The 26,284-nt window shown below is 34.3% G+C and overlaps 1 long non-coding RNA gene across 3 annotated transcripts; it reads right to left on the bottom strand.

Annotated features, from left to right (window-relative positions):
* Positions 1-7,933: 7,933 nt before the first annotated feature.
* LOC145242967 (uncharacterized) lies at positions 7,934-26,164 on the bottom strand. 3 transcript variants are annotated; one of them, XR_013862826.1, is made up of 3 exons: positions 26,020-26,164; positions 16,270-17,881; positions 7,934-8,309 (listed from the first exon to the last, which is right to left on the bottom strand). It is a non-coding gene; the product is annotated as an uncharacterized LOC145242967 (long non-coding RNA). The 3 variants fall into 3 exon arrangements; XR_013862825.1 differs by lacking the exon at positions 7,934-8,309 and adding an exon at positions 18,497-18,566 and having other exon boundaries at positions 17,637-17,881; positions 26,020-26,159; XR_013862827.1 differs by lacking the exon at positions 26,020-26,164 and having other exon boundaries at positions 8,172-8,305; positions 16,270-16,409.
* Between the last annotated feature and the right edge of the window lie 120 nt (positions 26,165-26,284).

Here is a 26,284-nt window from a genome sequence, read left to right as displayed (position 1 = left end):
AAATACTGAGTTAAAAAATATACAAGAAACATTTATTCATACAAAGTAAAATAACATGAAAACATTTGTTAGTGTACATGAATAGGTGAAGATAAACTGCAAATTTCATTGTGTAAGAATATCTGTAGTGAATGTTCATAAAAGTTCATTAGCTATGTCGACTTTTAGGAATAATTGATTGTTCTTGGTAAGACATTATGTCCGATTGGTTTTGGTTGGTATTAAAGTTTATGAAGGATCAGATCGCCTTACCTCATAAGTCTGTTTGTTGCTCCCTGAGTGCATGTTTTTGGAGCGTGCAAATTATACGTGTAGACCACTTGATGCCAGGTGAGAGAAAGAAGAGAAGAAAAACGAAAAGCTAGGTCACAGGAAATGCATGTGTATCAATTTGTCATGTCATTGTGTCGTGTGTAACTGTGCATAGCTTGCTTTGTGTCTCTGTGTCCAATCTAGACACAAAATGTATTATTGAGCGCATTGTAACGGTTCACTATAATATTCTTCCCAGATAACTTGAAGCGAAAAGGAAAGAAAAATGGAAAAGAGCATGCAAATGTATGTGGACCAAGAGTATCAGAATGAAGAAAAAGAAAAAACATTTTTTTTAAGAGGTGTCGAAGTCTGCATATTTGCGTGAAAATACTACTTGACGACCACATGGAGTAGTGCGTGTCACAGGTGTAGGTTCAGAGTCTAGAGGGTGTATGGCTGGTTGATTATGCAGTGTGGAAGCAGCAGACATAATGACGATGTTTGAATCTAGTGTGGTGATCGGATCAGGGCTGGGTATGATTACTGGTTCCAAATCTGAAAAACTAGCAGAAGGAAAATTAGAATCATACAAGCTTTCCAAAAAAGCAGGTTTAACACAATCTATTGTGATTGTGTCACACTTACCGTTGTGATCAACAACAAAATACTTTCAGAACATTCTAAAACAAGATATGGCTGGAGAGGTCCGCATATCGAGTCGATCTGGCGAAGACATATTTGCATGAATGGAGATCAGATAGGTAGTACGGTTTGGAAGTGACAGAGTGCGGTGGAGTATACATCATTCGAGACATTGCAAGTTTAACACGGTCAGCATAACTGAAGGTGATTACGGGTATGGACTTGTCAACTGTGAAAATTTACTGGGAAAGCAAAGAGGGGTTCCAAAAACCATTTCTGCTGGTGTAGCGTTAAAATCTTCTTTCACAATGGACCGGAGTCCAAGAACAAACGATAAGTGTTCACTCCAGCAATGTGGTTCAGGCTGAGCAGCTAGTGTAGCTTTGAGTCGATGGTGAAAGTACTCTACCATCCTGTTAGCAGAAGGATGATAAGCGGTAGTCGCAATGTGAGTAATTCTTAAGGACTGGCAAAAGTCTCAGAAGGTATATGATGTAAACTGGGAACCTCTGTCAGTGGTAACAATGGCAGGTACATCAAAGGTAGAGATCCAGTTCTCTACGAATGCATGGGCTACAACTTCTGTTTAAATGTTGTGCAAAGAAATTTCTGCTGGCTAACATGTAAAACAGTCTACCATGGTGAGCATGTAGCGATGAGCAGTGGAAGGCGATAGTGGTCCAACAATGTCCAGGTGAACATGGAAGAAATGAGCATTAGGTGCAAGGAAGTTGCCTGGGGTAGACTTAGTATGACAATGAACTTTCATAGTTTGGCATGAAATACATGCCTGGGTCCATTGACGTATGTCAACAGTCATGGTAGGTCAAAAAAAGTAAGCTGTGATGAGCCTGACTGTTGCATGCTTGCCAAATGTGTCAAACCGTGAAAGTGTCGAAAGACCTTCTTACAGCAAGAAGTGGGTAAGTAGAGTCTTGGGTGTGCAACAGACATATCGCACCAGATGAGCTTGTCGAAGAGGAAATAGGAGTCTTTTTTAGCGGAATGTTTGATTTTGATATAAAGTTTATCAATGACGTGTCTCATTCCTGTTTGTTTGCGACATCATCTAGATCCAGAGGTTTGTCAAGACTGTTGAGATCACAGAAGCAGGAAAGGGTGTCAGCTACAATATTCGTTTTGTTTGGTAAATATTGAATATCGGTAGAATATTGTGTGACATCTGTCGAAGTTCTCTGTGTGTGTGTTTACCAGAAACTGAGATGTAAGGGAATTGAATGATCAGCAGTTTGTGATCAGTAAAAATTGTGAATTGTCTCCCTTCCAGCATAAAGCAGAAATGTTTTACGGCGAGCATAAAGCAGAAATGTTTTATGGCGAGCAGTTATCGACCAAAAATACTGTACTTTTGCTGGATTTTACTTAGCTTAGCAGAAAAAAAAGACGGGTTGTGTTTCACCATTCACTACCTGATTCAGAACAGCTCCAAGCTACATCAGAAGCATCTGTTGAAAGAAAGAACTTAGCTGTCGGGTTAAAGTTGATGTAGGCAAGTCTAAGAGGGAGAGGGTCTTCTTTCGCATGCGGAGTGAATCTGTGAGCTTGGGACAAGTGATTTTAGCAGTTTGGAATGAAACGGTGATAATAGTTCACGAGTCCAACATAATGACATAATTGACGCAAGGAAGTAGGCACTAGAAAATCCTGGACTGCTTGTACTTTCGAAGGCAAGGGTGTAAGTCCAGACTTGTCAATCTGATGTCCGAGAAACTCCAATAAATTGACACTGAATTTGCATTTCACAACATTTCTTTTTAGTCCGTAGGATTGCAAACGTTGGAAAACCTCAGTGACGTGAGTCAAATGTTCTTCCTGTGTCGAGCTTGCAATGAAGATGTCGGTGATATATACGAAGACGAAGGACTTTATCGATAACTCGTTAAAATGCCTGGGTGGCATACTGCAGTCCAAAGGGCAAGGGGTGAACTCAAATAGTCCGAAAGGTGTACATATCACCATCTTAGGAATGTCTTCCTCAGCGACAGGAATCTGATTGTACGCACAGACTAGATCGATCCGGGAGAAAACAGTTGATCCGAATAAGGAAGCTGAGAAGTCGTGCAGGTGTGGAATAGGGTACCTGTCTGGGATGGTCACTGTGTTGAGAGCATAGTAGTCTCCACAGAGTCTCCAGCCGATTTCTTAGTTACCATGTGAAGTGGGGATGACCAGGTTGCTTGAGGGTTGTATAATACCGAGGTCCATCATGTGTTAGAATTCCGAGCGAGCTTCTCTGGGGGCAAACAATGAGGCTTGGTATGCACTGATGCACCACAAATTATGATATGATGGCGTACATGGTGTTTAACATCCTCGGTGTGGGAGAATGGCTGGGTAAGCTCAGGGAATTTGCTCAACAATTCAGCGAAAATTGCATTTGATGGATTTGCTGCATGGATGCTTGGTGTGTCACATGAAAGCATACTGCAGTGGACAGAAAGTGATGTCCTTGTATCGGATAAACGATGGTTCCTCAGGTCGATGGGAAGCTTGAAGTGAATTAAAAAAAAAGTGCCAAGGATGGGTGTTTTAATATTGGTAATGATGAAAATTCATGGAAATCTTCATCATAAACCTAGGTCAAGGGTCAACGATAGGGTACCATGAGTTTGGATGGGGCTGCCATTCACTGCTTGCAGTGAAAAAGTGTTGGCTGCTGTATTTTCATTTTGTGTAGGAAGGACTACACTTACAGCGGTGCCAGTGTCCATGAGAAATCTCCAATGAGTGAGTGAATCGAATATGTAAATAAGACGACATGGCTAGGGAGATGAAGTGGAATCTGTCACACAATTTCACCAGTCTATTTTTTTAAATGGTTCGGTTGTTATATGAAGGAGCACAGCTGTATGCATTTGCATGCTCTCTCCACAAAACGTTGGTGGTAGAAGCACCAGGCAGATCCCGATTTTGATCTGCGTCCTGGTGGTGAACGTGTGTCACGGAAGTTGAGTCTGTGGATAGAGTGTGATTGTCTGTCCACTAGTAGAGTGTGTATCACTTTAGTGACATGACCAAGAAAATTTGACACTTTTATTCAATTTTGAATTCAATTCTTTTTTTCATTTTATTTTGAAAACTTTGTAAAAAAAAAAAAATTGTAAAAATATTTTAACAGTTCTAATTGAAATATTCTCAATTAAGTAAATTAAAATATGAAAACTTGAACAGATTTTATCATATTCTTTTTATTTTGGAAAAATGAGTTTGGTAAAAGTATTCATTCTAAACATTACCATTTACTGAATGTTACAAAAAAAAGCCAAGAGCTTCTGGCTACACACGGTCTGATCTGTTTTATAATTTAGCATATTTTGTCTATATTTGCTCCAAAACTACTTGTCATAATTGTATCAATTTGGCACAAAATGTTCTTGAAATGCCAAGTGTATCCTAAGAAGGATCAAACTATTAATAATAGTCTTACATGACAAATAGTGTTAGAGGCTCAAACTATTTGCCATGTAGCACTATTGTGATGATAAGATATGTTATAGGGAAGCATATACTGTTTTTATTATTAAACATCTCATTCAAAAGTATTAGATACAATTACACTAAATTTAGGATAAAGAACCCCCTGATACCAGATGTATGTATGGAGAGGGGTTGTTAAAATGTTAATCATTATAATTTTATAAACATTTATAAGCTTTAAAATGATTTAATTACACTAAATTTGGCAAAACGATCTTTTTGGTGCCAAATATAAAGAATACTAATTATTCTTCTTAAATAAAACCTCAACCACCTACTGAAGGGCAGCATTTTTTCTTTTTTTATTATATTTAAATGTTTATAAAATTATAATGATTAACAACTACACAAACTCAAGTTAATAACAATGTCGACCTGTTCAACAAACCCCAAAAACTAAATATGAAATATCTAAAAAAAAAAAACATGAATAAACCTAGAACCCCATCCTCCAACGGAGACCCCTACTACCATGTCTCCTTCTCCAACATCAGGGGTCTACGTTCCAAAGGTTCAAATCCAATTGCAGGAGACGAAACCGGACTTACTCTTTCTAAGCGAAACTGGCATAGGGCCGACCACTTCCCTAGATGAGTTTATAATAAAAGCATACTCTAACTTAACATCTAAATCTGACCCCCAAGATTGCCATGGACATGGAATATGCACCTACATTAAAGATGGCTTCCTATGTGGTAGAGATATCTCCAGAGAAGACCCTAATTTACCTTACATGTGCTTCCGGGTTGCACTTGCTTACACCACCGCATTCATATTTGCCCTCTATCGCCCCCACAACAGTGGGGTTACTGTCCTTAAGAGTATATCTGAGAAAATTGACCACATCCTGTCTGCTCATCCTTCGGCTACCATTCACATTTGCGGTGACTTTAATATTCATAATGTGGAATGGCTGACTCACTCAAATAAGACAGATGATGAGGGGAGGGTCTGTCATGATTTTTCCATTGCCTATGACTTCACTCAGATTGTTCACGAACCCACCCTTGTGCCCGATACTACTGGTCAGTATGCAAGCCTTCTAGACCTTTTTCTCACAACTTCCCCTGAGCTATGTTCATGTTCCGTTCTATCTCCCCTGGAATCCTCCGATCACACAGTTTTATCAGATAAAAATGAAATAGAATAAGTCTTCAGATGTACCTCTCCACCGTACTGTATATGTTTATATGTCTGACTGGGATAGCTTCTGTATATTCATATCTGATCTACCTCTGCATTCCATGTTTAAAAAGGATGTATCCTCTATAGTATCAGACCTGACAGAATGGTTAATTGTAGGCATAGACCGATTCATACCATCCAAAAAATTTCAACAAAAGCCTAACAGCCAGCCATGGTTCTCCCCAGAATATGCTGCTGCCATTGCACACAGAAATCACTTTTTCCGTAGCTAACAAGGTAATGTACTAAGACTGCCAGCAACCACTGTAAAAGAGTAATAAAAAATGCAAGAGAGCTATATGCTCAGTTAGTCAAATCCAAAGTAGCTGAGCAGCGGCTTGGTTCCCACCAATTTGGGCAAAAAGCAAACAGGATCCTGTGTGTGTTCTATCCCAACCATCATCAAGGGACCTGAGGTCATCTCGTCAGCATCAGACAAGGCCAAACTATTTGCCAAGAACTTTGCAGCTAACTCTACCCTCTGCGACAAAAGTCATCAACTCCCCGTATTTCCTCCTACAACAGACAACACACTATCCAACATACAAATATCTGGGCACGAGGTCGCCAAACTAATCAAGAACCTTGATTCCAGTAAAGCAACTGGCCCAAACAGCATTCCAATTATAGTGTTGAAAAAGCTTTGACCAGAACTTGCCCCCATACTTACAAAATTGTTTAAGCGTTGCCTTAAGGAGAAGTGCTTTCCAACACCCTGGAAAACCTCGTCAGTATGCCCTGTATTTAAGAACTCAGGTGATAAGTCATCTCCCTCTCAGTACAGACCAATGAGTAAGTTACTGGAATCCATATTAAATAAAGAAGTAGTCAACCACCTCAGCAGAAATAACCTCCTTAGTGACATGCAATATGGTTTCCATTCTGCTAGATTTACAGCTGATGTGCTAACAGTTATATCCCATAGGATTAGTGAATCTCTCGACAAAGGCTTCCTTTCTAGAGCAATTGCTCTTGACATATCAAAGGCCTTCAATAAGGTTTGGCATAAGGGCCTACTTCACAAGATTTCCAGCTACGGTATAACTGGAAATGTTTTCTCAATAATTAAATCATTTCTCTTTGATAGGTTCATAAGAGTAGTGGTTGATGGGCAGCAATCAGAGGCCCACAGTATTAATGCTGGAGTCCCTCAGGGGTCCATCCTGGGCCCAACTCTCTTCCTGATCTACATCAATGATCTCCCAAAACACATACTTAATTCATTCGTTGACATCTATGCTGATGACACGACCATCTACGGCAACACAACAAAGGCCGTAAATGACAAAACTCTCTCTGATTCCCTCTCCTCTGATCTAAAGCGCGTGGTTCAATGGGGGAACAGATGGCTGGTTACTTTTAATGCATCTAAAACCAAGCTCCTAACATTACATCATCAACGATGTGTTCCTCATCTAGCATCAATTGAAATGGATGGCTCTCACCTTGGGGAGGCTTCATGTTTTGACAAGCTCCAAGGTTTGACCTTTACTCCTGATCTGAAATGGAACACGTATATCAAGTCTGTTGCCTGAGCCGCTGGGAAAATGGTGGGATCCTTCTACCGCTCCAGAAGATATCTCACTACTGATGCGATTCTCTATCTATATAAAAGCCAAGTACGTCCAAAGATGGATTACTGCTGCCACATCTGGGCTGGAGCTTCAAAAAACAGCCTATCCTGCCTTGACAAAGTACAAAATAGATTTCGTGGCTTGGTGGGGGATGCTCTCTTCTCTTCCCTGCAACCTTTCTCCCACAGAAGAGACGTTGCGAGCCTGTCTTTGTTTTATCGTTATTTCCATGGCAAGTGCTCGTCCGAGCTCCAATCTCTGGTCCCCCTTCGCCAATTCTTCATGATAAACACCCGTCTAGCTAAAACCACTGTCAGTAATTTCCCCCACACTTTATCTGTGCCTAAATCAAAACGTAGATTCCATGAACATAGCTTTTTTCTGAGAAGTGCACGCTTGTGGAATTCTCTTCCGTTTGCCTGTTTCCCACCCGGCTACAACTTGGACGTCTTCAAGTCCAACATAAACAAATTCCTGATTAATCGCCCCCTTAAGTAAGACACTTTATCAAATCTCCAATACCAACTATTACTACGATATTATCCCATTGATTATTGTACACAAAATAACCCTTATCCCCGAGTGGCTTCCGGGCCTTGATAAGTGGTGATCCCCATGTAAAAAAAAAAAATGTCTTTAGCATTTGATAAAAATCATGAAACCTATGGATCTGAATATTGGAATAAAGTCTAGCTTTTGAATAGATTAGATACTGTTGTCTCTTATTACAAACTTCATTAGAATAAAACCTACTTGAGAAAAGTAACAAAAAATGCAAATCAAAGAGATGAGAATTTATTGGGAAAAATAATTAATAAAAAAGGTAATTGTTTACACTACAAAGTGAAATTTACTTTTAACTTAACATTCAAAACAATAAATCACAAAAAGTTCAAAATTGTTGCAGTTTATAAAGTCTGTTCATGCGTTTATCTGTTGCATATGTTTTGTGAAAATGTTAGACTCTGTTGCGTAGAGTAAGTCTGATGCAGCAACAAAAGTTTAGGAATTGCAGTTAATATTTTTGGTTAGAAGTTACTGCAGAATAATTACTGTTCTCTTTAAAAGATTCTTCTTTACATTCATGCCATATGCACTGTTTCATGTGTGGACTCCTTGTGTTTTCTGCCAATGGAATCTCTTCACTGAGGCTGTCTGAAAGAAAAAAAAAAATGCCCCAAAATGTTCATAATTGATGAATGATAAGGCATTATCCTAACTTATTGGCACTAAAAATGAATTATATATATAATAATTTCTGACGAGGACGCATCACAGACCGTCTGAAACGCGCGTAAACGATTTCAATGACTTAAAAACATTATTACAATGATCCAAACATAATTCTCAATGAAAAACCAAGACACGGATTAATAAAATAATGTTAAAAAATACACATTGTTGGTGACTACTCCCTTATTTAAATATATATATATATATATATATATATATATATATATATATATATATATATATATGCAGAATTAAAATATATATATATATATATATATATATATATATATTATTGAATACAACATAATTTATCTGCATACTTTTGTCTTGATATTTTCTAATTTTCAATTTTGAACCATATTTTATACATGTCCATTATCAGTCTTGTTACTTCTTATTTTGAATTAATCTAATTTCAAAGAAAAATTAAGGAGAATAAAATTAGCTGATGTGGCTAATATACCAGGAAAGAACTTTAAAACTAGTTTAAAATTATAGTCTGTTTCAAATGTGTCGCATTTTACAAGTTTGCTGGCATCTGTTCATTTCTAACACAACAACTTATGCACAGGGCCGTATCTTTCCTCCAGTAATCTCTTCTCATGAATTATTTTTGTCACGCTCTTTGATATCAACGTGAATTTATTAAAAAGCCATCAATCTGGTTCTACTTTGAGGCTGAAAGAAGGAGTTTGGTGGCCAATTCAAAATGTAGCTCATAACAATGAAGCAGGATGCAAAAGTGATAATATATTAGTAAAGAAGAGACAATATAAACTGTTTACAGGAATTATCTCCCTTTTTTTACGAGTGCATCCAAGAGAGAAAAGCTAGAGATTATTTTATTTCATGTAAATGAAGTGCATTAACTTTTAATATTTAGCAGTATTTCTGAGATTAGTTATTGTTACATAGTTTTGGGCTGCTTTTTCTTTTAATTTTTGTTCTTGAACTTTTCACTGTTTTTTCTGTTTACTTTTGCCATAGTAAACTATAAAACATACAATATGCGTAAACATAAATAATCATACTAGAAACATTAGGTTTATAACTCCTGGAAAATCACTATAAATTGCATAACCGACACCTTTATGCACTAGGCTAAGAAATATTCTAGATAATCTTAAGTAAAAGTTGTGAGTACAAATCCCTGTTGAAGGAATTTAAGAGAAAATCTAAATCTGATACAAGATATTTAAAAGTCATTAAATACAGAATAAGAGCAGCATAAAAGAGTTCAGTTTGAAAATTCTGGGAGGTTATCAACTATAACAAAATGCACTAAGAGAGTAGAATGACTAAATTATTGTGAAGACAACAAGCAAAATAAGTATCACAGATTAAAAAACAAATAATCTAAATTTGTTTTGATTTAATTTCTTCACTAACTTAAAATTGAAACTATTATACAAATTAAGATGTTGGCAGAATTCTGAATAATTGTAAGCATGTTGATAAATATCTACTTTGTTACTTAACATTAGATTAATAGTGTGTTTATTTCTTTTATCTGAATAGGGTGTCTATTTTTTTAAGACACTCACATATATACTAAATGAATTTTGACCTGTCCATCTCTTGAGATGTGTGGTGCGAAATATTTCTTATGTGGTATAGGTCTGTTATCCCCCACCCCAACAATGTTTTATTTAAAAATAGATTTTTTTTTAACATTGTTCGATATTAAAAATGTAGGAGATAGTTTTTAACGTAAAACATGTGCTAGCACATACAATACCCTGTCCTCATCAACCTGTTGTGGTAACAGTTTCAGTGGCTAAGGATAGAATTTCATCTGACATGACGTTGAAAATGAATATAAAGGAAAGAACTGGTTGTTGGACTATTTGCAAACTTCGAAGCAATTAATTTCTATAAATCATTAATTTATGTGATTGTTTTTGTTTAATGTTATGGTTGTTTTTAAAGGATATGTTTAATTTCTACCTTTAACATATACAGTCAAGGAAATAACTTTTATAAATTTTAAGGAAAATACTTAATTTCTACTTTGAAATGTATTTAAAGAGGATATTTTGTCAGTATAATTTTATTTCTGCATTATAAATTTATATTAAAATAGTTAAGATTAAGATTTTTATTGAATACATTTTTTTATTTCTATGCTTTGAAAATTTTGAAAATCTTTCTTCCTTGGATGTAAATTATTTCTTATATATAAATTTTAGGATGTATTTTCCATCATATATCTTCATGTATGCATGTTTATATAGCACATGCATGTTTGTTTATTTTTATTTTTTTAAAGTAATGTTGTTTTTTTTAAATAAAATTGAACTTTTAAAATAAAGGTTTAACTAATTATAATTTTTTCATTTTATTACATTTTAGTAGATTAGATTTCAATAATGAGACCACACTCTATAACAGGCACGAGGGGAAAACAAATGAACACATATCTAAGGAAATGGCAGAAACACTAAAGGATGACCTCCAATCTGTAGTGGAATGGGGACAAAAATGGATGGTCACATTCAATGCTGCCAAGTCCAAGCTTGTTTCCTTCAATAATTACAAGAAAATTTCTCTACCACCAATAGCTATGGCCAAGAACACATTACCCGAAATTACTTCCTTTTAAACTCTTCGGCCTAACATTTACAGGGAACATGAACTGGAATAGATACACTGAGAGCATTGCCAAGACTGCTGCAAAGAAGGTGGGCTCTCTCTATCGTGCTAGAAAACTATTTACGCCTGAAAGTATCCTATACCTCTATAAGGCTACCATTCATCCATTTATGGAGTACTGTTGTCACATTTGGGCTGGTGCATCTGCTACTTATCTCTCACTCCTGGATAGGGCTCAAAAGAGAGTCGCCAATCTGATAGGTCCTGAACTGTCATCTAGGCTTCAGCCTCTGTCCCATCGACAGAATGTTGCATTCCTCTGCTTGTTCTACAAAGCAGCTAAATCCCACCCCTTCATAGTAGAGATCCCTAGGTGTAAGAAAGCCTTCTACTCCATTAGTTTATTCCCCCAGAACTACTAGACTTTGGAACTCCCTTCCGGGATTCTGCTCTCCAACTGTACTGACATGCAGAAGTTCAAATGTAATGTGAACAGATATCTTGCTACTCATCTCCCTTCATAATACCCCTGCAACTTATGTCCCCGATAGTAGCCCCCTACTTCAAAGTGGTACTGTGCCTTGTTTGGGGTGAAAATTGAATAGAAAAAAAAACTCCTTTCTAAGCCACCGGTGTTCTCCATTTTATCTGGTATAGTACCTTGCGGTTCAGTCTGGTAACACACAGATCTCTGTTCTGCATGTCTATTTGTACCAGCAAGGTGTAAGATAGTAAGCAGTGTCTACTATTGGGTTTATCTCTTGGAGCATGTAATAGTTGTGCTGGGTCAGTCAATTTCTCCCATTAATGTATATCTGCTACTACCTATTGATTAGTGCTTCTACCCCTCTTTCAGTTTTTGTCTTGTTGATTATTTGTGCTACATGTATATATTAGTTATCTCATCTTGATTTGATGTTGTGGGTAACTTGATGTACAAGTGGTGTGAGGTTGTGTTTCTTGGGAAGATGTTTTATGTGGAATTTGTACATTAAGGACTATTTCTTGAGGTTTAACAGTAATAGGTTCTTTATATCCTGCAGAGCCTTGTCTGGAAAGATTTTTAATATAGGCTTATGATCCATCGTTACCAACAGTTCTGGACATCTCAACACAAACAATCAACAATTCTGACCCCGATATTACTACTAATGCTCCCCTCCTCTCTACCAGTTCATAATGTGGCTCAGCATCACTTATGAATTGGGATTATGTTTTTTTTCTGTTGTGAATAATGTAATCCATTTTATGTCAGCATTGTTTCTATTGCATCATCTTACCGTATGCTATTGTTGATGCATCTGGTTAATGATTATATTGTCAAATCTGTATTTGCATAATACCTGAATCTTTGTGGGCCCCAAAGATACTAATATCTGCCTCATTCAGTGATGAAATAGTTGCATAGTGTGCAGCTGCTGCAAGGTAAATGATATGGTAGCAATTTCATGTATCCAGGACAGTTTTTCTAGTGTATGCTGTCACTAATAATGCTCAGTTGTGTATGGTAGATCTTACTCATGGTAGTAGTATTCATTCTTCCAATTGACATCTATTTTGTATTAGGAGAAACTGTTTAATTCAATATTGTTGAATGAACACAGGTGTTGGGCAAAGTATGTCCATCTGTATAATACATTCGATATACTACTCTATGCTTATGAATAAAAAAAAATCAATCTAATAACTGCTTTCTATGGATGATAGTAATTTATGTAGCACTGAGAAGGAACACACTTGAAGCTTTAAAAGTCTACAAGTTTATGATGGATGCTGCATGACATAATCCTACCTGATTGCAGCTATTATTTTTTAGCTTTTCTTGTAAACTAATCATCTTACAAATAAACAAATGTAACCATGTTCAAAAGCTTTCCTCTCCTCCCCTGAAGAAGAGATATATTCTCAAAATTTTAAGGAAACTCACACATCTATCTTGTGCGACACACTATGTTCGGAAATAAATTTGTGTAATTGAAAATTATTGAAATATTTTCTATATTGTCATCTTTATTTATTTTAATACATAGACCCTTTCAATTCACTGCATTGCCATAACTATCAAACACCCCTTTCACACTTCACAGAATGCTTCAAGCAAACTACAAAATCCTTCTCTTACCTTACAAAGGTTTAAGTGCCTACTCTACTATTTCATCTGTAGAAGAGATACATTTATTTGACCAGAGTTTTGAGTTATCTCCCTTGGATTTATTCTCAGCCAACAGTGCGGGAGTTTGTAATCTTGTCTTGCCCATGTGTGTACAATTCCGATCAAATCTCTTCTTCTTACTGGAGCAATTTTCAAAGATGTGCAGGAAACCTACAATGTTAGTAACATTTACATGTTCAATGGATTCACACTTACTCAATCTGTCTACATTTCTTTATTGTATTGAGAAGTAATATAATCTTCGTTTAGTGTTCATGTTTGAAATGCTTTTTGTGTACTGTTTTACATTACATGTTTTGTAATCCCTTTTATATTCATCTTCAACAAATTGTGAATAAATAGGTATATTATTTCCTTTTCTTCTAACATCAGTGGCTGTTATCAATGATAATACCACACACAAAATTGTGACCACCGTATCAATAAGATATTTATAAGCATGTTATCCACTAAATTGATAAAGTTGGAATATAAAATATGCTTAGCTTTTCAGATTTATCTCTTTCTCTATTATATTAATGAAAGTAACCCAGTAGCTTTAACAAAACTCGAACATTGTATTATATGTCTGGCCAGAATTGCTACACTACACATGCATATGTTCTAATTTTACTTGGTTCATTTCTAGAACAATAGCTCCCGAGAAATGCTGTTTTTCTTTGGTTTTGGAATACTACTGAACTGTAATATTCAACTTTAACCTATGAACTATAATTCTCACTACTTTCCATCCTTCAATTAAGAGAGCATGTTGAACTATCAGATGAAATGTTTAACAGAACTTAATCTATATAATAATATTTTATTATAATATAAATGTTCTATGCATTTTTTAATTTTTTGTTTTAGGATATAATTTAGAAGAGAATTAACAAGAGAGATGTTGAAATAGGCAGAAAAGATTTACCAATTTTAAAACTTCATAATCATTTTCAAATTCCCCATGACTACAAAGAAACTACTGACACTACCATTTTTTTTTTTTATAATATTGAAAAAAATATGTTTGACACATTGAAGATATTGAAAATCAAAAGTCTTAATTGGCATATAGAAATTTATTGGTCCCCCGATTTATCAGAGAGGGACCTCTGTTTTCAGTGGTGTCCATGTGTCTGTCCGTGCATCCATTAGTCCAGACGATTGCCAGATAACTGTCCATTAGTTTTTCCTTAAATTTTGCCACAAATTGTATTTCATTAAATAGATGTGCACTGTAAAAAGATTTTTTTTGCAAAAATTCCCATTGCGTCCCCAGGGATTCAAAAGAGGTCAAAAATGCCCCAAAATGTCCAAAAATGACATGTTTTGCCCCATAATTTTTGATCCATCCATTAGTTTTTCTGAAACTTGGCTAAAATGTGGAGGCTATTGTTCTTAATATAAATCCAGTATGGGTGAACGTGGCAAAATTCTGGTTTGCGTCCCCGGGGACTTTTAGTGCTAAAAGCGTCCCTTTTTGTGGCTCTTTTTTCATATTTCTCAACAAAAACTTGATATGTCTGACAATATAGTTGTTTTTCATGGTAGTCAACTCAAATATACATATCTTAAAGCCTGAAACTGCACTGTTATCCATTTACACTGGGATTTGGCATCCCCAGAGGCTCAAAAGAGGTGAAAATGCCCCAAATTGGCCAAAAATGACACCTTTTGCCCCATAGCATTTGATCCATCCATTAGATTTTCCTAAAACTTGGCCAAAATGTGGAAGCCATTGTTCTTAATATAAATTCAGTATGGGTGACTCTGGCAAAATTCTGGTTCTCATTCCTCTGGGACTTTTAGGGCTAAAAAAAAAAAAACATGCCTTTTTGGAGCTCTTTTTTCATATTACTCAAAAACTTGATATGTATGTCTATATAGTGGTTTTCCATGGTACTGAATTCAAATATTCATGTCTTAAGGTGTGAAACTGCACCGTTTGTCCATTTTCACTGGGATTCAGCATTCCAGGAGCTCAAAAGGGGTCACAAATGCCCCAAATTGCAAAAAATGACACTTTTTACCCCATAACTTTTACCCCAATCCATTAGATTTTTCTGAAACTTGGCAAAAATGTGAAGGCAGCATTGGCCCTTCACACTTCTCATATTCATCATTTCTTTGCTATTTTTTGTGGCGTCATCTCACATGCAGTGTTACGTATTATGAATGGTTTATGATCATCTAGGTTGTATAAATGGACAGTTATTTCATTTTAAAATGAATATGAGAGACTTTTGTTTATAATACAGATTTGGTTTATTTACTATTTACACTTCAACAATAACGGCAGTGGAGTTTAATGGAAGAGGTTGGGTCGCAGAGCTCTATGTCAACCTGTATCTCGCTTCATCTGTCCGGCTTTCTTTCTCTCTGCTCTTTTTATTTATATCACTTTGACCTGTTGACCTTTTTCTCACCAGCTTGTTTATTGTTTCAATTTTCCGGGCCATAGTTCCTGTTGCTTGACCTGTTAACTTTATTTCTGCTAGCATTTGTTTATTGCACTTTTCTGCTGGTTTTAGTCTAACCCATTTAATGTCGATTGGCTTTCCAGGCCAATTGACGTCATGGATATAGGTCATTTTAAATCCCGGGATTTCCATTGTGTTCTGTTTGTTTGCTTGGATACAGCTTCGTAACACTATTATAGGTCACCTTTCCTGGGATTGACTTATTGTTATTTGATTGCCCGGGATTACCTTTGTGTTCTTTTTGTTTGCCTGGATACAGCTTTATAACACTATTATAGGTCACCTTTCCTGGGATTGACTTATTGTTCTTTTGATTGCCCGAACCTCTCCTTAACAGCAGCACCAGAGGGGGACCATGCACGTGCGGCTTGTTTCTGGTTAAAATTAAAGTTTGGGATATAAAGTTTAATATTATGGGTGTTTTGTTCCTCTAAACCAATGGAAATGTTATTTCTTGAAGACTGTACTATTCTAGAAAATAGCATATTTTTACTCTTCAATAATACATATTCATATACTTGAATTATAATTTATATCTCAAAAGCATATTTGTTATAGGCAGAATTTACTTGTTATCGTATCTTCTAGAAATTGTAAAATGAATATTAAAATATGTTTGAAAAATAAAATTTAGATAAAAGCTTGTAAATATACTTACCTTCATTTCTGCTTCAGGGTTGATCAATTAGTTTTGTTAGGATGTTATTTTTGGATGATGGAGATTTAGTGAATAAATGTGTTAGAAAAAAGGAATATGAATGAAATTACTGTTATAATATTGCATGCAAAATATACAAAGGCATTTTACAAACTATAAGATCAGTTTTCAACATTGATACTATTATCATATACACAGATATTTACAAATACACTTATAAATATAGACACTTACAAAGAGAGAATATACTGAATATAGACTTTAAATTCCCCAGTATATATCTATATACTTATTTTTTTTCAATCTTTTATTTTGTTTCTTTCCATCAAAATTAAAGTAATTGAGATATGAAATTTACATAAATTATTTGTAAATATTAACATAAAATAATGTAAATACTATCATAACAGGTGTTTGTCTGTCTGTTAACTACATGTTAGCTATTTGACCTATAAATTTGATGAAACCTTTCTCCTTCCACTGAAATGACGAGATTTAAACCATATTACATGTAATAAAATTAAATGCATTCTAAAAAGTGTGTAGAATTTTTATCTTTTTAACATTTTTCTATGTTCGTACTTTTGTGTAAGCTCTATTTTCACCAAACTTTTTGCCATAGCCGTATGTTTGGATTTCATAAAAGTAAATAAGTAATTTCTTTCACTTTTTAAAGGTAGTACCTTAAAATAGATTTCCACCTCCATTCATCATAATATTTTTATTTTCTGATTTTCATGAGATTATAAGTATACGGATTCTCAAAGTTTGATGAGAAAATATGTAAAATAAAATATGGTATCTGAGATTGTTTTCCAAAATTTTATGAAAATTTAAACTTGTTAACAAGATTAATATTTATATCATAATCAAATAATAAAATTTAATTGGTACTTTGTAATAATTATTATTACCACAAGACAATAGCAATAAAAGGAGGGGTGAATTAGTCAATTGCTCTATTCTAAAAAGAACTAAAATTTAGAATGGGTGGAAGCTATAAAATCAGATGTATTAATTCTATACCAAACAGATTGCGTATTTGCCTTGCTATATGACAAAAAGTTTATCATCTGTTGTTTAAGTATTTAAAATGTCTGTTTATTTTGTAATACTTGGGTTTAAAAGCTTTTTACCATTTAAATATTTTGTTTCTCTATTTATTAATGCTCACAAACTGTTAAATGTTTCATTCAATTTCTTATATATAAGGTTTAATCTGTTGTGTTGAATACTCGTTTTGTGATGTATTTTGTGGCTTTATTTTGAACTCAACATTTGCATTGTATGATTGAGAATCACAAACGATGTAGAATACCGAAAATATGAATTTGTTAATTCTACAAGCAATCACCAGCTGGCTTGATTGTGTCATACGTTCTTAAAATTTTGAAATATTATTTCTTTATCCAGGTAGCCAGAAAATTACTGATTGCTGTAACTATTTATTTGAAAATCTTTTCTATCACAAGATTTTGTTTGATCAGTTACGTTTTTATATCTCCATCCTATCAACAAAAGTCCTTAGCAACAACTTTTATATCACTAGAGTTGCTGACAGTCTTTCCTGCTTTGCTTGTGGGTTGATGTACTGGAAAATGTGTATTCTTATCTGAAAGTTTAATAAAAAGAAAATAAGAAACCTTTGATATAGATAAAAACAAATTTATCAATTTCTTGTACATTAGATTTAACAATATTGCATGCAATGATTTTCAAAGAGGCAAGGTTTTAATTGAAAAATAAGAACTCTCTACACATTTGAACTAAAATACACATGTACACTGCAGAACAGCATCTATTCTTAAAAGAACCCTTGGATATAAATTTAAATCATAACAGAATCAAGTGTTAGCTCCAGGAGGGGTCTCCTTGATCTCTTAAAACTTACTGTCATAAAATAAATTTAAAAAAAAAAAAAACAGAAATTAAATTAAAAATTACCTGAATACAAAATATATACTAAGAGATAAAATCTTGTCATGGCTAACATGATATGCCAATTTTAAAGATCACAAACGTAATCACAACTGATACAGTAAGGCAATATATGCAATAGTTATAAATTCAACATTAAATAAAAATATGTAGATGCTGCTGTCAGAAAAATTATAGGTGGTCAGAGTTTGAAATCATTCAGCATATTACAGATAGAGCAAAAACTTCAGAAAATTATTTTGAAAATGCAACTTCAGATTACATCATTTAATTCCAAAACTAATCTTACTGATTGCAATCTTGTGTTCAAGGATCACCAGATGGGAAGGCTGTATGAACTGTTGGATGAATCTCTGCATCTTGTATAAATTTATTTCATATAAGAAGGAAAAGCAAAACATAGAAATTAGGAGAAACATGATCCATCAATAATCAATCATAATATTACAGATGTTTTAAAAGTTATGACAGCTATTTGCCATCATGTTGCTTATAGCCACAAATTATAAAGGAAACATATGTACTGTTTGAAGATTTTCTATATTGTCTGCAAAAATTGAAGCCAACTATTGAAATTTATTTCTATACTTATATACCCGCTTATGGATGTTGAATTCCAGCACTATAGCATGCCTCATCTTTGATCAGATTATAGCTGAGCAAAATTATGAGTGTGAATCTGTATGAAGACCATTCTATAAAGGTGTTTATAAAGTAGATAGCAGCAATAACAAAATCATTGTAGACAATTCTAACCAGATCTCTTGGCCTTTCAACAGACTGTCAACATAGAGAAACACCATATTGCAAAAGTATGCCTCAGTGTTCATATCAGAAACTCTGTATATAAGAGTCATCTTAGTACAAAGGAAATTATATATTTAGAAAAATAACAAGATATTACTGCACATGCTACTTTGTATTGAAAAAAAATATTACAATCCATTGACATAATTTTGGTACACAGAAACTAGATTGCCAATTTGTCTCAAAGCTGCTCACCTCACAAATTATTCTTGAAAGTTTGTAATCCCAGCATACTTCTTAGCAACTGGTTGTGAAATGGCATCAAACTAATAATCAAACATATGATGTTTCATGGGTCAGCAGCTTCTAATGGATAATGTTTCATGATAATTTCAGATCTTTTCTCATTATTCAAATAAATCCAATTTCCTATTCCACTCTTCTGTTCAATAAAACGTAACAGTAGAGGCTGAAATATGTTGGCCTGTCTAAGAAGCATTACAAAAAACTGACATCTATTTTGATTTCAATTGCGAGTCACAAAAGTTAAAACTTAATCATCATTTACAGGTTTTATAACTCCTAACAATTTTAGATTTGTGGTTTTTCTTAGCAGTATACCTCAATAAACTACTTAGACTATTTCCAACCCATTCACTAAGCTTTTGTTCACTAATCTGGAAATCCCCTATCCTTCCTGATGACTGGAGAACTCATTTTGATTTAATTCTGCTAATATGATATGAATAATCATTGGAAATATTTTCTATATGAAATAGACTTTATTCAATTCATATAACATTTCAACGAAATGTATACCTTATTCAGCTATGTAAAAAACAATAAAAATTATTAACTTGGAGAAATATATTATAATTAAAAAGAACCTTTTCTAGGCTTGTACATATCTTAAGAAGGTATACATTTTTCTAAAACATATGACTTGAATACAACCTATTTAACATGCAAAGTGCCTTCAATAAGTTTTCAGAGTTTTTTTGTATGGGCACTTTTATTGATAGTACACACATGGAACTCTAGTACCCTTGAAGTAATTTCCGATTGCAATGCACTTGCACCATTCCAACAACTTCTAGGAGGCCCCATGGAAGTCCTCTTATGTGAGCATGTCAATGACCCTCATCACAGCCTCTTTCATCTCAATTGTCTCATAACAACAGCCTCTAAGGTTTTCTAAGAGCTTAAGGAATAAACAAAAGTCACAAGGAACAAAGTCTGGATTATAGAGAGGATGAAGGACTGTCTTGATGCCAATTTTGGTCAAATAGTCTGTGATAAGGATGGAGCACCCTTTGGGACAGACTTTCACAAATCTTCCGCACCTTTAGTTCCTCACGAATAATTGTATGTATAGTTCTCCAGTCATCAAACTGTGCACTTATTGCCTCTATATACAAGCAACGGTCCTTATCTATGAAATTCTTTATTTGACCAATCAACTCTCGTGTGCTGACTTCCTTACTCCTCACACATCTCTCATCATCCCTCACAGAATCTCTTATGGCACTCAAAGACTGATGCTCGATTCATGCAAGATGGTCCAAAAGCTATTTGAAGCATTCCATACATTTCTGTGGCATTTTTTCCAAGTTTAAAACAGAACTTTATTGCATATCGTTCTTCTAAAATGTCTTCACATCCAGATTGCATTTTTGAAATTCACCAGCTGTGACAATCAGGTTTTATTAGGATGTATTCAAATTCTTGCTGTAGTTGTTCATTTGAACCTGAAATCATAAAAATTGGTCAGTCATCTTATAAGAATTATTCCAATAACATTGAATTTTCAAGATTCTCCAACAATTTTAAATGCCTATACAAACAGTCTGGAATCTTATTGAAGGCACCTGTTACATTGTCAGATATCCTGTTTTTTTTCTATACATGTGAAAATAACTAAAAGCCAAACAATTTAATAGAGGGGACTATTAGTCAATGTAAACATTTGATAAAAGGTCTATCATCACAATTAGCCTAATGAGCATTTAAGAAGCAAAACAAAAATTTCTATGTTGCTTACTTGCCATAAGAAAGTGTCTGATATAGCATCTGACTTAATTGATTGGTTAACTATCGGCATAGACAGCTACATACCCTCCAAAAAATCCCAATAGAAATCAAACAGTCAGCTTTCGTACACTCCTGATTATGCTGCGCTATTGCACACAGAAATCACTATTTCAATTGCTATAAACATAATAGATGTTTTAAAACTAAAGTTGTCTATAGAACTGCCAGCAATCACTGCAAAAGGATTAGAAAATGCGAAAGTGTCATATACTTAATCCATCAAGTTCAAAGTAGAACAAAGGCTTCGTTCTTATGAGTTTTGACAAATAACAAAGTCGTTAATAGATGTGTGTCCTCTATCCCAACCATCATCAACGGGGTTGAGGTGATTTCATCAACATCTGACAAAGCCAAACTCTTTGCTAAAAACTTTGCAACAAACTCAACCCCAAACAATATTTCAGTTATAGTACTTTTCACCATAAACACTCTGATGTCCACTTGGCCTCACTTGATATGAATGGCTCTCATTTAAAAGAGGCTCCCTGTTTTTGGCAAACTGTTGGATCTGACCTTTACTCCTGACCTAAGACTTACGTCAAATCTGTTACCAAGGTTGCTGGAAAAATATTTGCATCGTTTTACTGCTCTAGAAGGTATCTAACTCCCAACGTAATCCTCTACCTGTATAAGAGCTAGACATGTCCTAAAATGGAATACTGTTGCCATATGTGGGCGGGAGCTGCTTCGAGCACCCTATCCTGTCTTGACAAAGTTCAAAACTGGCTTTGGAACCTACTAGGTGATGTCCATTTTTCTTCCTTGCAACCGTTTTCCCACAGAAGAGATGTTGCAAGCCTGTCTCTACTCTATCGTTATTTTCATGGCAAGTGCTCATCTAAGCTTCAATCTGTGATTCTTCCTTACCAAACTTTCACAAAAAATAATTGTCTAGTGACGACAACATCAACAGTTTCCCTCAGTCACTATCTGTACCTAAATCTAAATGCAAATTCCATGAACAAAGCTTCTTTCCTAGAACTGTCTGCCTGTGGAACTCTATTCCACACTGACTTGCTTTCCAGCTGATTTTAATATGATTGTCTTCAAGTCCAATGTAATCAAATTCTTGTTGAGCCCCCTACTCCCTTAAATAATCCATTTGGACCCCATTTCCACCACTAACTATTAATGCACTGTTGTTTTAGTGACTACCGTACATTCATTAACCCTTATCCTTGAGTGACTTTTGGGGCTTGATAAGTAGTGACTCCCATGTAAAAAAAAAGTATATATATATACTATGATTAAGGTCTACTCGTGCATCAAGCACATAAGATAAAAGAGTCAACTAGCAAATATGCAACATCAACTTCCAGTCATTATAACACTTTCTGCTTTACTGTTATGCTCGCATTTGACATTTATAGGTGTTTAATTTCCCTTAATTCTCTTTGTCCTAGCAAATGTTGTCAAAGGTGACTTTGTAGCTGGGTTCAAATCCCTCGATCAGCAGTAATTATCACTTCCTGCACTGATGATTGTGAAAGCATGAAACAGTAGTGTCTGTAGGTATAAAAATAATTATTAGTTTCTATAATTATAAGTACTTTTAAGATTTTTAAAGTTCAGCCCTGTCTGGGAAATAAAACAAAAAGGCAATCAACTAGCGAATATTCAATGTTCATAAATCCTTCAACCAGTAGTGATTATCACTTTCTGTACTGACGATTGCAAAAGCATGAAACACTAGTGTCTGCAGGTATAAAAAATAATTATTTATTCTTGTACTAATGCTGAGTGAATCAACGTTTGTTTCTTAAAAGCTTCTTTTATTTTTCTATACTAGACTTATGGGCCTCACAAGCCCAAATTTTAGTATAGACTAGTGGGGGGTGCCTGACGTTGCCCGGGTGTTTGCAGGTGTGTGTAGTTTTGGGTAAATCAAAACTCCGGGGGGGGGGGGGGTTAAAATTTAAAAAAAAAAAGTTTTGGTAGGTGAGTATGAGGATCGAACCCGAACTCTTGAGGCAAAGTTGGAAATTAAAGTGTGAAAAAAAATTGTGCTACGTTAATCACTGGGCCACTGCGGCATACTAATGGAAACATGTTTGAATTTAAGTAATAAAAACAGAATTGACACGTGGCCGCAATAAAAGTTAACTGTACTGCTTCTATTTGACCTCATTAATGAGGTCATAGAAGTAGCAGACTTAACTTTTGCTCTGCTTCTATTTGACCTCATTAATGAGGTCAAATAGAAGGAGCGGACTTAACTTCTGCTGTGGGGTAGCTTTTGGGTTTGTTTACCCAACTTTGACTGGTCCCCCCCCCCGAAGATGTTGGAGAGGGGGAAACCAGCGCCCCATTGTCCAGATTGAATAGCAACTGTCTGATATATGGAATTTGGCCCCACATTGATCAAAGCTGATTGCTTCTGGTGTTTACCAGTGCGATTGCTGGGAACAGTGTCTTAGCTTGGAATTAGTTTAGCTTTTTATACGAAAAAGCTGAACGAACACAAGACGGACTGAAATAGCAATAATTTTGTAAAAATCGACGTAAATAAATCTAGACGCTACACACGTTCCCAAATCCTAGATCTAGGGGGTATATAAACAGTTCTAAGCGATCGTACCCCCCTCCCCCGGGAGCGTGTGCGAAAAAAGCCTTTGCGAGACATACACAAAATGGTCACACACATTTTGCCTTTTATATATATAGATTAATTTTTTTTTAATGGCAGAATAAATTGTTTTGAAACATTAAAATAATTTCTAACGCTATTGATAATGTTTACCCATTCATTTATTCATTTTTTTAATAATGATTATGTTTGAATTCATGTTGTAAATCATAAATTTATGACATCATGCAAAAGTTATAATCATTTTGTGAAGATAATGCTTAAAACTCTATTTATAAGATAGTCCAAATACCTCAGTTGGTAGAACCTCAGATTGAAGATTTAAAGGTTTCGATTTTAAGTCATGACACCCGGTTTATTTGTTGGGAATTTTTTATTTACTATGAATGCAATATTTTCCATTTCTAAAAGTAATTAAAATTCCTGATATTTCGAAAGAAGACAAATACAGCAATTTATTTATTATGTTTCAGAAAATTCTGACAGGCAAAATATCTATGTGACAATTTCAGTAACGCAAAATACATGCCAAAATATATCTTAGTTCTGGATTTCATTTCTGTGTAGAAAATAATTCCATTTAAATTATTTTACGTAGCCATAATTTGCAATTAATTCATTAAGTGACCCGTTTCTTATTAGGTTTCTGTCTATTACTCTAATCGTCTGTCACTATATTTTATTTAGCCTTTCTAATTTTACTGTCTATTTCTATTGACTATTGCTTTTCTCTCTCTCTCTCTCTCTCTCTCTCTCTCTTTCTCTCTCTCTCTCTCTCTCTCTCTCTATATATATATATATATATATATATATATATATATATATATATATACTCGGGGTTTTTTTTATATTCAAAAGTAATGGACTAATGAATTCAACGAGGTTGTTAAATAGTGCTCAATAAAAAGAGCTGATAATACTTGTTTATTGTTATATAAACATGCTCACATCCCGCTGCCAGCGGGATGTGAGCATGTTTATATAACAATAAACAAGTATATATATATATATATATATATATATATATATATATATATATATATATATTATTACCTTTGTTAAAAAACAAACTATAAACGAAACATAGGAATAGTCCATTGGTAATACTATTCAACCCATCGCTAGAGAGGGAACAAGAGATAGCAAGCAGCAAGGGATTAATTAGTTTTGGATTTTTTTTTTTTTTTTTTTTTCAGATTTAACTGGCTTTACAAACTCAATTTTTCCTGATTCAAACAATCCATTTGTAACTCAACAGTTTACATTTTTTTCTAGTATAATGTGAAACAATAATATATATAGTTGTGCATGTATACATACGAACATGGATTTAATTTATTAGTGCATTTTACAACAGATTTAAATATGAAATAGTGTTCACATACAATATATATCCAAAAAACAATATTATTTCCAAATGTAAGAATAATTTTCCAATAATTTGTTTTCAATCAAAAAATTATCATCTTAATGTAAGTACAGAATGTAGACTTGGCTTGTTTTGTTTTTGTTGTTTTTTTAACCTTCTTTCTTTCAGCAGCAGCCAAAGGGATGCCATGCAGTGCTGAGTGACGCACGCACGCACTTATTTTCAAACTACACAATAGAAGCTGAATTTCACTATTCTAATTTTCTTTTAGCTCTTACTTCCCCTTCCTCTTCACAAATCTCTCAAATAGTAGTAGTCAGTAACCTTTTGTTCAGGTCTGTGTTTTAGTCTGCACCAAACAATCCATTGAAATTCTGGAAGCAGCATACACACACTTCTGAAGATAAATTTGAAGTTCAGTGAACACACACACACACACACACAGCTATTGATTAACATTTATCAGATTCTGAATACATACTTAAAACAAAAAAGAAAAGAGCTGACATGAACTCAATGAATGTTGATCTAATAAAACGAATAATTTTTCTCCACAATAATAATAAAAAAAAATTATTATCACTTTAAATCTGGTTATATTAAAAATAGCCATCATGATTTTCATTAACTAACTTTGAAAATGGACGCTTTAAATCAAATATAAAATCAACATTAAAGAGTAATTTCTTAGTTTATAGACATAAAAACAAAATGGTCTATATTTAGACCCTCATTAAATTTTATTAAAATTGCATTACGTAGATTAAATATAAAAAAAATTATCTGGAAATTTGAAACTTAATAGTTATCGGGATATAATTAAAAAATGTTTAGTGGGTGGCATTGATGCTCTGCTATTATATACCTAATTCTTCTAAAATATACTTTAATAGTACGTGTTTTTCTTGGCTCTGTGCTATAGTAAGAGAGATGGGCGGGGTAGGCAAAACGCAGCCATCTTAATTTCATTATATATTTTTCACAGCACAACAAAAAATAGTAAATAAATAAACCTTACCTTTATTTTAAGATTTAAAATCTTTTTATTCAGTGTTCAGTCATGTGAAAATAGAGTGTCGATGATGCTTTATGTACCAATAAAAGGAAGAAAGCAGGAGTCCTCACAAGCGTGCCGTATGTGTAATGGCTGCTGCTATGATGACTTCTAATATGATTTTGAATACATTTTCCTTTCCATCAGAATCTTTTCAAATATCCACACATGCAGAAATATATTGTTTAAAATAGTGTAGTTTTTAAAAAATATTATTTAAAAGAAATCT

The sequence above is a fragment of the Euprymna scolopes genome, chromosome 21 (genome assembly GCF_053919585.1).
Source record: "Euprymna scolopes isolate OS-2025 chromosome 21, ASM5391958v1, whole genome shotgun sequence".
Classification (NCBI taxonomy): Eukaryota; Metazoa; Mollusca; class Cephalopoda; order Sepiida; family Sepiolidae; genus Euprymna; species Euprymna scolopes.
The sequence above is the reverse complement of the archived record's forward strand: the minus strand, read 5'-3'. Positions and strand labels throughout refer to the sequence as shown.